This window comes from Hyperolius riggenbachi, chromosome 2 (genome assembly GCF_040937935.1).
Source record: "Hyperolius riggenbachi isolate aHypRig1 chromosome 2, aHypRig1.pri, whole genome shotgun sequence".
Taxonomy (NCBI): domain Eukaryota; kingdom Metazoa; phylum Chordata; class Amphibia; order Anura; family Hyperoliidae; genus Hyperolius; species Hyperolius riggenbachi.
This window is the reverse complement of record NC_090647.1, coordinates 31,967,943-31,983,852: the sequence shown is the minus strand read 5'-3', so window position 1 is coordinate 31,983,852 and position 15,910 is coordinate 31,967,943. Positions and strand designations below refer to the sequence as shown.

Sequence of the window (15,910 nt, the reverse complement as noted above, 5' to 3'; positions counted from 1 at the left end):
AACACTATATACCTGAAAATAAAAATATGAGAATATTTTCTTTGCTGCTAATCTTCTAGTAATTATTCATAGTACACAACCAATCCATTATATCATATTATTTTTCCGCTTCAGTGTCTCTTTAAAATGCAGCAATAACTGGCAGCTGAATAACATCATTCCGCCACTATCCATGGTGGCCTGGAGAGGGAATAGTAATTAACGCCTCCGGGACTCGTGCAGCAGCAGTGTAAGCTGTATATCGGCTGTATCCTGCGCCCAAGTCTCCTGGCGGCGATTACATACGAACGCCTGGTCACAGCGATGCTCAGACGCCGCATGTCACGGTTCTTTGCCGCCAGTCACACTCAACATGTCATACGATGTCGGTGTCCCCCGTTTTATTCATCTTTTTTTATTTTCTGCTTTTGATTTTTATCCCTTGTAGTGTGCTGCAGCAGAGATGCGACTTTCTGGTACACTATTTGATTTTAGGTGTTTATAGTTTACAGATGGCGGTCACCTGTGCTCCGCCCGCTTGTTGCCGGTCGCCCCCTGGTGGGTCACCTCAGCGGCAGCTCCTGGCAGATGCTCAGCTCCCTGGGACTTGTTTCCCGGCTAATCTCCTAAGCTGCGGATGATCCCAGCATGCATTGTTGACCTCTGCGCCTCTAGAGGTCAATATAATATTCTGGCTGTAGTTTGTGTCTTTTTTGGGTATAGCAGCTGTTGTGATGGCGGCAGTCTGCTGCATGCGCAAGCGGCCCCCACTTGTCTATGGCTTCCCCTTCTGACCTGTGCACCTATCTATACTTATACTAGACTTAAAGTGAACCTCCGGACTAAAAATCGACTCAGCAGCACTGAAAAGGCTTGGTGTTTCTTTCAGTTTCACAGCATCAGAACTTTGTTTTTCTTATACAAGCCTCATTTTTAGCTGCACAGAAGAAAACTGCCCGGGTTTTTTTCCCCCGATGCTGTGCAAAGCATGATGGGATTTCTGATGTTGTTGCTTTCGTTCTGCTGTTTTTTTTTTTACATTTTGAATTTGACATTTGAAGCCTAGCGTGTGCAGCTGAGAGGGGTAATCAGGACACAGGACAGTTGGAACTGTGTCTCCTGCTCCTTGTCACCTCCTTTCAACCAAAAAGATGGCTGCCCCCATGACAAAGATGGCAGCCCCCATGAATCAAACCTTTGCCTGTTCTTTTAAAACAAGGTGGGTAAGAGATTATATTACCTATCTATTCTAATTTAACATAACTAATGTAACTTAATGACAGTATGTTTGTTTAGGCTGAAGTTCCCCTTTAAAGGACACTTAACTGATTGGGATATGAAGGCTGCCATATTTATTTCCTTTTATGCAATACCAGTTGCCTGGCTGTCCTGCTGAGCCTCTGCTTCTAATACTTTCAGCCATTGCCCCTGAACAAGCATGCAGCAGATCAGGTGTTTCTCACATTATCAGATCTGACAAGATTAGCTGCATGCTTGTTTCTAGTGTGATTCAGACACTACTGCAGCCAAATAGACCAGCAGGGCTGCCAGGCAACTTGTATTGTTTAACAGGAAACAAATGTGGCAGTCTCCATATCTCTCTCACTTTACTTGTCCTTAATGCTGGGAATACACGTTACGTTTTCCGCGTTCGCTTCTCCACGCGATCTATAAATTCCGACATGTCCGATTCTCCGCTCGATTTCTCATAGAAGTGAATGGAAAAAAGATAAGAAAAACGAGCAGAGGATAAGATAATCGAGCGCGGAATCGAAGGGCTACCAAATCGCGCGGAGAATCGACCGCGGAAAACGTAACGTTTATTCCCAGCATTAAAGTATAGTCTGCCTATCCATCTTTATCATTACCCACATCCTTTTTGTCTACTGTGATTGATGGAAATCTCCGTCCTCCACAAATGGCCTTGACCCCATTACAGCTTCCAGGTCAGCACTCTGTTAACCAGTAATATTGCTTGAGCCATAGGGAAACATGGACATTACCTTACACAACAGTTGTCCTTTCAGTTATAACTGACAGTAGCTGATATAGGGGAAAAGGGCCCTAATATGCGGTGGCTGGATGGAGAAATGGTTAAGGGCTCTGCCTCTGACACAGGAGACCAGGGTTCGAATCTCGGCTCTGCCTGTTCAGTAAGCCTGCATCTATTCAGTAGGAGACCTTAGGCAAGTCTCTCTAACACTGCTACTGCCTATAGAACACACCCTAGTGGCTGCAGCTCTGCCGCTTTGAGTCCGCCAGGAGAAAAGCGCGATATAAATGTTCTGTGTTTAATACTTCTAGTTCTTACTAGATCTAGTCCTAAGGAATCGATGTTAGAAGAAAAGAGCTTCTGAGAGGTACTGACGGTGAGGTAAGGTGACGGTTCATTCGCAGGTACATTCTGTGTTTATTTGAAATAATTATATTTGGATCAGGCTCCGGGACTGTCACCATGAAAATCAAATTTCAACAGCAACTGGTCTGAGTTTATTAAGTGATAAAGATGCTAATTCTGTATTAAAAACTTTCAAAACTTTTTTCTGCTGTTATGGTTTGGTGTTATCTCATACCTTAGGAGCACTGGCTGTTTAATTGCCATTGCCAAACAGTTGCATGCTGGGGGGGTCTTTTTATCTATAATATATTAGTCCTCTTCCCTTTATTTTCCCCTCTTTCTATTGACCTAAAACTGTGCACTTTTTAGTATAGATCTCAGTGGGAGTGTCTGAAGATTCTGGGAGGAGGGCGGGTAACGAATACACAATTAGCAAGAGGAGAAAAGAGTGAGGGAGGAAATGTCAGGATTAGCTTCAGTCAAAGATAACCAAGATGGTCACTGCCTAGAATAGGATTCTCTGCTTTTCCTTTATAAAATTCACAGGAATCAGAATGTGGACAGTGCAATACATATGTTATGTAAGTAAAACTAGTTTACTATTTATCTACTTGTATATGTGTTTTTTTTATTTCTAGGTTAGCATGGGTGTCACTTGTTCTTTAAGACCTCTGCTGCCTGTGTAATCTCCCGTTAGCAGACTGAGGTCTGACAGTCGCTCCCGACCTCCTGTGATTGGGTTACATTGGGTCGCTATTTGCACACAATGTGTACATTACAGCGTATGGAACACGGCAGATTGGCGTAGAGTACGGCCATACGCTGAGGTGATCGCTCCACAGCTGTCTGATATCCTCCAGCGCGGCAGTCCTTCTTCCTCTTAGGCAGGGGTCACACTTACCGGCTTTCGTACGCGTTTTCTGCACAGAAAAACTGACTTCAACTGAGAACTCATGTTAATCAATGAGCTAGGTCACACTTTAATGCAGATTTCGCATGCAGAAAAAATACATTAGCTGTTGTACAGTAGAGGTCACATTTGTATTTCAGTTTTCTGAAAAGGGTAGAAACTGAAAGACAAGTGTGACCCCTGCCTTAATCACACTAGTGAGCGTCACAGCTGGTAATGGCTGTACTTGACATCTTTCAATCCTTTCATTTTTCTGAACCCAGCAGTGTCTTGGTGTTTACATGCTGGCTGAGCAGCCGGTTTCTCCACATTGCAGGTAGCTGTACTGACATGTTTAGTGTAAGGATATGCGGGGGAAATGCTGATATCCGGGTGACCGCGACCTCGTGATTGAGTAATACTACAGCTTTCTAAAATGAGATAGTCATGTGCCCTCTGGCTTGCTTATATAGTGATAGCGACCTCCGGATCACATACACACTGGAGTATGCACAGGCCTTATGTGTCGTCTCTCTGGTACGCACGGCACCCCCTTGTGTATGCGCAGTGTGCTCTGTCTGTGATGCGCAGCGTGCTCTGTCTGTGATGCACGGCTCTGTCTGATGCGCAGCGTGCTCTGTCTGTGATGCGCAGCGTGCTCTGTCTGTGATGCGCAGCGTGCTCTGTCTGTGATGCGCAGCGTGCACTGTCTGTGATGCGCAGCGTGCACTGTCTGTGGAGCGCTTGCTTGGGGTTTTGAGCATGCCAACTTTCAGCAGCTTAAAAGATTCTTTTTCTACCTCAATGTGTTTATTCTCTGGGTTTGACCTTGGCTTGATTACCCAATTATATCTGCTTGCCGCCTACCCTGACCTGTTTTTATCAGACTGGGTCTGCCTGAGCCTACCCTGACCTTGTGCTTGAAGCAATTACTGCCCCTGTCTACTGCCTGCTCTGACCTTGCGCTTGGAACACTTACTGCCCAGGTCTATTGCCTGCCCTAGTGCAGGCTGCTAGTCCCCCCTCTTACCTTCCCCCCCCCCCCCCTTCAGTAGTACAGAATGGTCATCCTCCTCCCCTCTCCATAGAACTGTTCAGGCTACTCCCCCTTCCCTCTCCAAATAACAGAACAGACTACTCGTCCAATCAGCTCATTTGCTTGTCGTGGGGTGCAGCAGTCCTTCCTTACAGCCCGCCAGTGAAGTGATAGGGAGAGGATTAGTAATAATAATCTATTAATGTAGCTCAGATGAGGTCCCGGGTTCAGCTAATTGATTTCCTGCGCTCTCTCTCTCTCTCTGAGCTGCCGTCACATTTTACGGACGTATCCGGCATTCCCAGATCTCTGCTTACAACAAACTGCTTTTACCGATTTCCTTTAATAACCTCGGTCGTTCACTGGCGATTATTGCCTGGGGTATTGATAGATTCTGCCAGGCTTACACAAACACATTTGCCCTAATTACTAGTAAGCCTCCTCTTCTGCTGTCCTACAGAGCTCTGGAGACTGAGATTTATTGACAAGTTAATTTGCAGCTAATTGCGTTCGTTGCTAATTATTTTGCAGTCAGCGGGACGCCCGCGACGCGGCAGATTCTGAATCCTCTGCGTGACAGGTTCTCACTGAAAGAGGCGGATATTTGCACAGTTTTGCCTTTCTTATATTAGAAAGCAAAATGTTCATCTTTGTGGTGCAATGTTGTCGTCCCTTAACGATAAGTTAGTCGACAGAGCTGCATAAGAGCTCTCTTCCGCTATGGAACACCATCAAGATTGTGATCGCAGTCGCGATCACAATTGTATTTTAAACCAGTTCCCACAATGCAATCGATTGAGCTTACTATATTCAGTATAGTCGAGCTCAATCGGATCCAAAACGCAGCAGTACGGCGATTGCGCTTGGGCCAAAATCTTATCGCAATCGGATCGCACTAATGAAAATGGCCGCTGCTGGTTTTTATTCGTTTTACAGTACCCTGCGTTTAGCAGTAGTGGGTAGTGGAAAGAGGCCCTAAAAGGTTTTACCTTATCTGCAGCTGTGCTGAGCTGAAAATCAAAAAGAGCTGAGAAGTGATCACTAGATAGATTTTTTTTTTTTTAATATATGAATACAGCAGCTATGCAATAAAATGCAATGGTAGCTTTCAGAATAAACTGTACTTTCGCAATTTCTAGACAGAAAATGCAGGGCTGTGGAGTCGGTACAAAAATCTTCCGACCCCTGACGACTGTTTATGAAACCACGACTCCGGGTACCCAAAATGGCTCTGACTCCTCGACTCCGACTCCTTAGTCTAATACTTACCAGGGCTGTGGATTTTGTACAAAAATTATCCAACTCCTCAGTTTATGAAATCAACGACTCCAACTCTGACTCCCTGTGCCCAAAATTGCTCAGACTCCAACTCCACAGCCCTGAGACAATGTCCACAAAACCAAATATAACTGTATGGGTAATGAGTTGGAAAACACATTTTTATTGAATGTCATCCCACGCTAACTACCTATAACAGTTTATACAATACTGTAACATGCAACAACAAAAATATGTGATAAAAATCAGTATTGTATATTTCATAAATGAAGACCACTTTGTCTGCCTGAAATGTTGTAACCAGAGTTGGTTGTAAGTAGGGGACTCTCTGTACCGGGCTTTACAGGCAGCCTGCTGCTTCAGTGTGCAAAGGGTAAAACGTCTGCAGAGGTCAGAGGGTCGTATGGGACGTAACCTCCCTGGCAATATTTCTGGATTTTAGGGTCTTTTTAAAAGGTTTCAGACCCCAAAATCAGGAAAAAAATCATGCCGCCAGAACGCCAGCAGCAGCCCCTGCTCTGACGCACCTCCCTGAGCTCCAGCGCTGCAATTTTTACCTCCGTCCTCCAGGTGGCGCTGTAACTCTTTAGTGAGATTGATGACTGTGATCTCACCAGTTGGATTCAGAGCCTGGGAGGACAGGAAGGAGAACGGCTACTGATGTCTGGATCCCCCGGGAGGTGAGTAAAAACGCCCACTGTGCACTATACTCTGCATTAAGCTCCCGGTGGCTAGCCCGAGCTACACTCGGGATTACCGCCAGGAAAGTTAATGTAAACCTGAAGTCACATAAAAAAAAAGTTAGAGGGGGAATCCTCTGGATCTCCAAAGCCCCTCCATTTCTGTGTTGGGACCCCTTTAAAGTGTACACGAGTGTTTAAAAAGTGGATACTTGTCTAAGAAGTAGGAAGCCTATGGATCCTGTAGAGGCTTCCTATGCCGTCCTCCACAACTCCGTTGCTGCTGTAGGACTAAAATCGTACGATTTTTTTTTTAACGTTTCAGCACTCCTCCCATTCATTTGCCAATAACTTTATTACTACGTATCACATCTAAATGATCTACACATTGTTTTTTTTTTTTTTTTTTCAACGCAAATTGGGCTTTCTATGGTTGGCACTTTGTGCTAAGAATTATTTTAAAGGGTATTAACCTTCCTGGTGGTAAGCCCGAGCTGAGCTCGGGCTATGCCGCGCAGGAGGATATCTCACCCCCTGGTGGGGCGATTCGCCCCATTTAAAGTGCTGTGCGCGCAGCTAGCACTTTGCTAGCCGCGCGCACAGCTTGATCGCCACCACTCTGCGGCGATCGCCCGCACGCAACGGCGGAAGAGGACCCCCCCCACCAGAGCCCTGCTCTGCCCGGACCAATGAGTTCCAGGCAGTGCTAAGGGCTGGATCGGAGGCGTCTGACCTCAGGACGTCGGCTGACGTCCATGACGTCATTCCGATCATCGCCATGGTGACAGGAGAAGCCAAACAGGGGAACGCGTTATATACGCGTTCCCCTGTTTGCTATTGATGCCGGTGACTATCGCACTAGAGGGACACATGCGCCCTCTAGTGGTGTTTCATGTAGCTACCACTCAGATTTCTGACTATTTGGCAGAAAAAAATCAAGGAGGGTTAATAAGAAAAAAAATAGGAAAAAAATAGATAAAACCCACACATTTGATTTGGCTTCATGTTCCGGTTATTGCAATGTTTAAATTATGTCCCTGGTTTTCTTATTGTACTATATCAATAATTTAAAGCTCTGATTTGCAAAAAATATACATTCTTAGCATGCATATAGAAAATGGTGTTGGGGAGCCCAAAAAAGCTATTAGTCTGTTTAAAGAGACTCTGAAGCGAGAATAAATCTCGCTTCAGCGCTATAGCGCCGCTAAACGGGGGTCCCTTCACCCCCAAACCCCCCACTGCGACACTTGGTCGCAGACTTGGTCGCTCCTGGAGGCAGGGCTAACGGCTGCAGCCCTGCCTCCAGTCACGTCTATCAGCAGCGCATCGCCGCCTCTCCCCCGCCCCTCTCAGTGAAGGAAGACAGAGAGGGGCGGGGGAGAGGCGGAGATACGTGCTGACAGACGCGCGTGGGGCAGGGCTGCGGCGGTTAGCCCTGCCCCAACCAGGAAGCACTCGCCAGCTGTATCGAGGGGGATTTGGGGGTGAAGGGACCCCCGTTAAGCCGCGGGATAGCGGCGGTTTAGCAGGAGGCGCACACATGCCCCTGCTATCTATGAGGTCTGAAGCGAGATTTATTCTCGCTTCAGACTTTCTGTAAAATAAGTTTTCAGAACGCTGCAATTGGAAAAGTACCAAAAAGTAAGTAAAAAACCTGCCGAAATTCTTCAGTATTTGCTTGCTTGCTGGCGACTCGAAAGGCATCTTATTGGCACAGTGTGAAGATCTCACCTAGGAGGAAAAATGGAAAGTATAAGGGCCCTGGTCTCCCAGAATGCTCTGGGAGGCAAATTCTTCATAACTAAAAAAACCTTACTGGGTGGGCGGGGTTCTATACTAATCTACGACAATATATAGATCTAGGAATTGATTTTGATGCTAAAGCCAGGATAATAAACGTAAAACTGGGTATCTTGATTAATGTGTTACATTCCACTATATGTTGTTAAAGATGAATATTAACTCAGGATTGAACTCCATCCCAATCAGTAGCTGATACCCCCTTTCTCACGAGAAATCTTTCCCTTTTCTCAAATAGATCAGGGATGTCTGTATGGCTGATATGGTGGTGAAGACCCTCGTACAGTGTTATGTCAGGACCATGGTCAGTTTCCTGTCTGTGAGCCTTGTTGCATTGTGGGAAATAACAGCTGTTTCCAACAAGCTGCATCTCCCCCTGTGCATCTGTATATCTATTAGAAGAAAAAAAAAAAACTTTTAGCCTATGGCAATGTTGGTAGGTGTGGTTATAAAGGCAGTTGGTGCTGTCTTTTTTTTTTTTTTTTTTTTTTTTTCTTTTTTTCATGTCTGCCAGTAGTAAAGATGATGACCTGCCAGCGCATTGTGGATCACACAATATGGAGAAATGACATGGCGAATAGCAGTCATTTCTTGAACTCCTCTATTTTTGACTTCTCACTTTGCAATGTATTGATTTCTTTTTTCTCTCTTCCTCTTTAAGCTTCTCTAGGCAGTTAAACGTTTTCAGGCCGCTATACATGAAAGGGGCGCGCGTGCGGATTGCGGGCGACGGAGCCGGTTCATCTTCCGGAAGCCTTTGTACAGGAGGTCTGGCGCTCTGTGCGCTCCTTCTATTGTTTGGGATTTACAATCGCAGAGGTCCGTGCGTCCCGGCCGCGTAATTAAAAGAGTAATTTCTATGCAAATGAGCGCTTCTATTCTGGGGAAAAAGATGGCCGCAGACGGCGTTCATAATCGCTCGGCAAATACGCTTGAACAAACACAGATTATAATAGGAAGAACGCTTCAAACAGTTTCAGGCTGAAAGCCCATTAGCGCGGGCCAGGCGATCTCACCAGCATTAAAGGGAGAGTACGCTATTTTTTGCTTGATTGCATTTTAATGTCTTTTTAATATTTCATAAGTTTGACACAAGATTAAAATTGCTGTTCTTAAAGTGGAGCTGAACTCTTGCACAGGACAGAAGGGAAACAGAGAGAAATGCACACTGTGTGTGTTTAGAGAGTTTAGCCTGTCTAATTCCCGGTCATCTGTGTCTAATCACAAGTTGTAATGTGATCTCTCAGCTGTGTCAGCTGGCTGCCTCATCAGAGTAGGTAATTTGTAAACACAGGATGTTAACACTATGGGCTTGATTCACAAAGCGGTGCAAACAGTTAGCACGCTGGTGAAAAGCCCCTTATCACGCCTAAACTCAGTTTAGGCGTGATAAGTTTAGGCGTGACAACTACAGCACCAACTGGGTTAGCACCGCAGTGCACAGCTGATCAAAAGTTTTGCGCTAGCAAAGTCTGGTGCGCGAAACGTGGCATAGAGTTTAATGGCACTGCTTTGCGCACGGGACTTTGCGATCTAAACTTATCTAAACTTATCATGCCTAAACTTATCATGCCTAAACTGAGTTTAGGCATGATAAAATGGCTATCACGCCTAAAGTCTTTAACTGGGTTATCACCGCTTTGTGAATCAAGCCCTATATCTTCTTCCATGAAAGCAGGAAGTAGACACACTGCAGTTTTATTGCAGGATTTGCATCAGCTGTAACAAAGAAATGTTTTACTTTAAGGCTGCTTTCACAGTAAGACGTTACAGGCGCACGTTAGAGCAGCCTGTAACGCAGCCCAACTCACAGCAATGATTAATCAATGGGCTGTTCACAGTGCCCACGTTGCGTTACATTGTAACACTGCACGTAAGTTGAAAGTGCTGCATGCTGTGCGTTATGCGCAGCTAAGCCGCGTTAGACTGTGCGCACATGCTCAGTAACGTTGGGGAGGAGCAGAGAGCGGCCAGGCACGTGGCTAATTAATATTCACTGCACGTTGTGACGTGCAGTGTTTACTTCCTACAGCGGCCGCTCTGTGCGGTGATTGGCGGGCTGGACCACGTGATGCCGCATGCGTCCAAGAGTACGCATCACGGCATCACGCAGCTCACTCTGACGTCCACATCAGAGAGCACCAGGCGTTGCGTTAGGGGCACGTTATGCGACCATAACGTCCCCTAAATCGCAACGACTTGGTGTGAAAGTAGCCTAAAGGTTATTATGCTATTGCTTATCTTTTAGAGCAAGGAGGAAGTTCTGAGTTCAGGTCCACTTTTAAATCTCTTGCATAGCAGAGAATCCCTGGCGTTTTTCGCAGAGGATTCGTTGTGTGCGTTCTGCTGAGTATCATCCTTTCTGTGACGTCGCCCGGTTTCTGCAGATCTTGCTGGCCAAGGCAGAATTCTTTGCATTAAAGGACATCCTATTTATATCCAGTCTCTTCATTTCCTTATCTCTCCCCCTAGACAGAGAATGATAAATGTTCTCCTGTCTGCTGGCCAAGTGCTTCGCCCCACACTGAGAATAATGCATGCAAATAACAGAGACTATTCCATTTCCTACATTCACAACAGTGATGGAAAAGGCTTCACCCGCATTTACCGCTGTTGCAAAATGCATGTCGCTCAGATCAGCACGGATTTCAAACGAATATGCATTTTTTCCCCCTCCCTTATCTGTAAAAAGTTGTTTGGCTGGTCATTTAATGGGATTGGCAGCTGCACTGGCCAACAGAGGCTCGGAAGAGAGCAATGCAAAGCTAATAATAATAATAATTCCAACATTTGTATAGTGCTTTGTGCTCCTATTGTACTCAGAGTATAGAGCAGGCGCAGTAGAGGTTCTCTCGTAGTGCGCCTGCACAGGATGCTCCCAGCGACGGGAACAAGGATGCGTGTTTCCAGGACTGCGCAGGCGCAGTGTCCGGCAAAAGGCTCAGTCGCTGAAAATGAAAGTGAGCCGTGGCAGGGGCCCGGAGGATCATGGAGTACTGGTGCAGGCACAGGGCCACTGCAGGGGGCTGGTAGAAGCCCCGGGTGAGTAAAACTGCCTTTTTTCATAAGGCTCAGGCTCAGTAGGCCACCCTGCAGTGTTAGGGAGTCTTGCCCAAGTACTCCTTACTGAACAGGAAGATTTGAACTTTGGTCTCCTATGTAAGAGGTGCCCCTATCCAGCCACTGCACATCTAATTACATCTAATACCCACCAACCTCATAGTCTAATGTCCAATCATGTTATTAATATAGGTATTTATTTATATAGCACTGACATCTTCTGCAGCACTTTACAAAGTACATGTCACTGACTGTCCTCAGAGGAGCTTACACTCTAATCCTACCATAGTCATAGTCTAATGTCCTACCATATTATTATGTATTTATATAGCACTGACATCTTCTGCAGCACATTACAGAGTACAGAGTCATGTCATTGACTGTCCTCAGAGGAGCTCACACTCTAATCCTACCATAGTCTAATGTCCTATTATGTCATAGTATAATGTCCATATTATTATTATTATTATTAGTATTATTATTATTATGGATTTATATAGCAGTGACATCTTCTGTTGTATTTTACAAAGTACATGCACTGTAGTCATGTCACTGATGTCGTCGTCCTCAGAGGAGCTCACAATCTAATCCTGCCATAGTCGTAGTAAAATGTCCTACCATGTTGTTATGTATTTATAAAGCACTGACATCTTCTGCAGCACTTTACAGAGTACATAGCTCCTTTGAGGACAGTCAGTGACATGACTAACACTCTAATCCTACCATAGTTGTAGTCTAAAATCAGTTTTGAGAAGAACCAATATGATCCATGGTATGTATACTTGAAACTTTCATGTGTTAAAATGGAACTCCAGGTCCTCTAGATTGAGGTTTTTGGCCCGAGTAAGGGGGTAAGGTTGGGGCGAGGTTTGGGTAAAAAAGCGGTCCGTATTTGAAGTGGATGTCTGTATTTGGAATTGAAGTTAGGGGTTAGGTGGTATTTTTCGGGGTTGGGCATTTAGTAGCTGGAGGCTAAGGTGTTGGTAGCCCATTTGACAGTAAGGGAATTATTATGGTTTGGTAAACATTGAAAAATAAGCACTGATTTGCAGATGACACAGCGTTACAAAGCAGAGATGCTGGATTTTGGGTAGCGCAGGTTCTCTTGCCCGTTGAGGTAAGTATTCGGTTTCCTGCATTCTACATTTTCTCCAGAGCTCCCCTTTATCCAGGCCTCTTACTCTGCTACGATGAGGCTGTGAGGCCTGATTTTGTTTGTTACTGAGGGTGCTGATTGACAGCTGCAGATCCTGATGATTGAGAGGAGGTCGACACTCGCCTGACCCGAGTGATCACGGCTATCGATTGAAGCCATCAGGCATGAACAATGGCGGCGCTGCCAGGACGGCCGCTGTATCTCATCTTCTGCCGCGGTACTCATCAGCCTCGCTTGTTGTACGCGGAATACAGAATGTCTCAGGCGCTCCGGCCGGCATGTTATACCCCATACATCATCCCCCAGCCTTTATACAGGTCTGTGTCTGATGAGCATCTCCTTGCTGAAGACACAGCGCTCGCTGGAACGCACATTGTTCTCAGTCTCCTGCCATAGAGGCAAGAATACCATAGCTTAGTCATTGGTCTCATCAGATGTTACCGTTTTCTGAGAAATCGAAACATTTTGTATAGCGCTTTTCTCCTGTCAGACTCAAAGCGTTGAAGAGCTGCAGCCCCTGAGGGCGTGCTCAAGAGGCCATCTCCTTACTGAATAGGTACTGACCCTGGCCAGGATTCAAACTCTGGTCTCCCATGTTTGAGGCGGTGCGCTTAACCAGTACACTATCCAGCCACTTTTTTTTTTTTTTGTATGAATGGAGACTAATGCAGCCTAAAGTTGTGTCTTGATCTACATTGGACGATTTTTTTTTTTAACTTTTTTTTTTTTTTTTTTTTTTTTTTTTTTTTTTTTATAGCTGCTCTGCCATGGCAGAGGAGATTTTTGAACTGACACCGCTGTGAGATCAAATTACAGTGGCGATTAGACAAATACATACAGGGTGGATTTCTCTGTTTTCCTTCTGTCCTGTGCAGGAGTTCAGGTCCATTGGCGTTCAGGGCATTGGATAACCTCACCTTGCTTTTCAGTCTGTAAGGGGGCGTGGCTTGAAGAGAACCTATCTGACAGGATCCATACACATAACAGTGACAATCTGAAACAGGAAGTGGCCATTATTTGGCCAACTCTTTAGGTACTTTTGGAAAATCTGTACGGCCAAAATAATCTAATACTGACCCGGTAAAACCTTTTGTTCCTGCATTGGGGCTGTAACCCGTTCTTTGATCGTTCTTCCCAGGGTGCACTGCGGCAGGATGTACCAGCTGGTTGTTTTGTGATCGTTTTTCTCCAGCAGAGAGCGAGGGAATGAGGCCGCGGAGAGCGGAACTCATCTCATAGTATCGGTATAAAAATAGCATTGCCTCGCGTATCGCCATGACTGATGGAGCGATAAATATAGATCACACTCCAGCAATCCTGCCTAAACAAATATTATCTGACTCCAGATAACGTTATATATAGACAGCGGCCCAGAGCTTTCCTGTCCGGCGCGATACGAAATTGTCTTCCTGTGCTGGACTGCGAGTGATGCGTATCGCGTTCCCTGCAGACGCTCTCCTGGCATCTGTGGGGATCCTTATGTTGGCTTCTTCACGCTGTAAACTAGAGAATATATACAATTAAAGGACAACCGAAGCGAAAATAAACGAATGAAATTAACGATTGTATCGGTTTTCCATCTCCTAAAAATGACTTTTTAAGATATTCCACAGTTTTATTTTGTTTAAATCTACTTTTTTAAGTTTTAACTGTTTTTTGTTTTCGCTCAATGACACAGTGAAGTATGCCGGAGCTAAAATCAATGAACTATTGACCCTTTTTATCTCTTTCCTGCTCTCAGCAGCCATTTTCTGCTAGGAAAGTGTTGTATAGTTGGAATTTCTAATCAGTGAGGGTCACACTGTAGTCACTTCCTGTCTGAGTCAGGACTGAGTCAGCCACTTACATACCTGATATTTACCGGTAACTCTTTCAGGCAGAGAAAAAGGATCACATCCTAGTTATTTGTATGCTAGGCACTGTACAAACACATGTCTATCTCATCATGTCACTTCAGGTATCCTTTAAAGGACAACTGAAGTGAGAAGAACATGGAGGCTGCCATATTTATTTTCTTTTAAACAATACCAGTTGCCTGGCAGCCCTGCTGATCTATTTGGCTGCAGTACTGTCTAAATCACACACCAGAAACAAGCATGCAGCTAATCTTGTCAGATCTGACAGTAATGTCAGAAACTCCTGATCTGCTGCATGCTTGTTCAGGGGCTATGGCTAAAATTATTAGAGGTAGAGGATCAGCAGGGCTGCCAGGCAACTGATATTGTTTAAAGCGGACCCAAACCAAACATTTGTTTAATTAAAAATATTTAGTTGCACCACTCTGACACATACAAAGATAAACACTCCTTCAAGCCTATGAGCATTTCAGTGCACGCTTTTCGCCCTTCTCTTTTCATAGCTAGGTTTATACTGGGGGCAGCCGTTAGCAATTCCTCCATTGCCGGACACCATCTACTCCACAAGTTTGCCGGAAAAATCCCGGCAATTTGAAAGGAAGGGAGGGGTTCCTCCAATAAATGTAAAATATTTTATATTTGTCATCATGCAGCTGAAAAAAGGCTGCTATTTATTATTATAATTTAGAAAATAGATTTTATTTCTGAAATCTTGTATTTTTAATTTGGGTCCACTTCAAGGCTACTTACACACCAAGACGTTGCGTTTTAGGGGACGTTATGGTCACATAACGTGCCCCTAACGCAACGGCTGGTGCTATTAGATGTGGACGTCAGAGTGAGCCGCATTGTGCAGCTCACTCTGGCGTCCGTGATGCCGTGATGCGCACTCTTGGACGCATGCTGCATCACGTCACCCCGCCAGCAAATCACCGCACAGAGCGGCGCTCCAGGAAGTAAACACTGCACGTCACACCGTGCAGTGAATATTAATTAGCCATGTGGCTGGCTGAGGAGGAGGAGGGAAGACCTCCTCCTCCAACACTACTGAGCATGTGCGCACAATCTAACGCGGCTTAGCCACGCATAACACCGTAGCATACAGCACATTCAACGTACGTGCAGCGTTACAATGTAACGCAACGTGGGCACTGTGAACAGCCCATTGATTTTTCATTACTGTGTGGTGGGCTGCGTTACAGGCTGCACTAACATGCGCCTGTAATGTCCCACTGTGAAAGCAGCCTAAAAGAAACTAAATATGGCAGCCTCCATATCCCCCTGCTTCAGTTGTTCTTTAACCACTTTACCCCCAGCGGTACGAATTTCTCAGTCCCTTTTTTCTTCCCCCCCCTAAAAAACCAGGTGCGGAGAAATCCATACCTTCCGTGCTACCGCCGCTGTCCGCGCTCCCGCCGCTCGTGCACGCCGCCGCCCGCTCGCCCGGAGATCAATGAACGGGAAAATCCATTCTTGTTCGTAGATCTAACCCCCTGCTATGATCCGCTGCTTCTATTAGAAACAGCGCGATCATTGTGATTCTGCCAGCCTCCTACTGCTTCCTGTAAGCGTCCTACCGGACGCTTACAGGTCGCATGTAAACAGACACACTGTGGCCATCTTGTGTCCAAATAGTAAACTACACCCTAAAGCATTTTACACATACAAATGCATTGTTTTACACAATAAATTAACTCATTACCTCCCACACTCCCCAATTTTTTTTTTTTTTTTGTAATTTAAAAAAACAAAAACATAAATAGTTACCTTAGGGACTGAACTTTTTAAATATTTATGTCAAGAGAGTATAACACTGTTACTTTATAAACTATGGGCTT

General features: G+C 45.2%; 1 protein-coding gene across 3 annotated transcripts in view; it reads left to right on the top strand.

Moving 5' to 3' along the window:
- GDPD5 (glycerophosphodiester phosphodiesterase domain containing 5) overlaps positions 1-15,910 on the top strand; it is a 239,227-nt gene that overhangs the window by 59,203 nt on the left and 164,114 nt on the right. The window contains exon 1 of one of the 3 annotated variants that reach the window (XM_068266613.1): positions 1,176-1,198. The exons of the other annotated variants lie outside the window; for them this stretch is intronic. The gene's annotated coding sequence lies outside the window, so the exon portion shown is untranslated. Of the gene's footprint in view, positions 1-1,175; positions 1,199-15,910 lie in introns of those variants that run through there. 3 annotated transcript variants of the gene reach the window in all.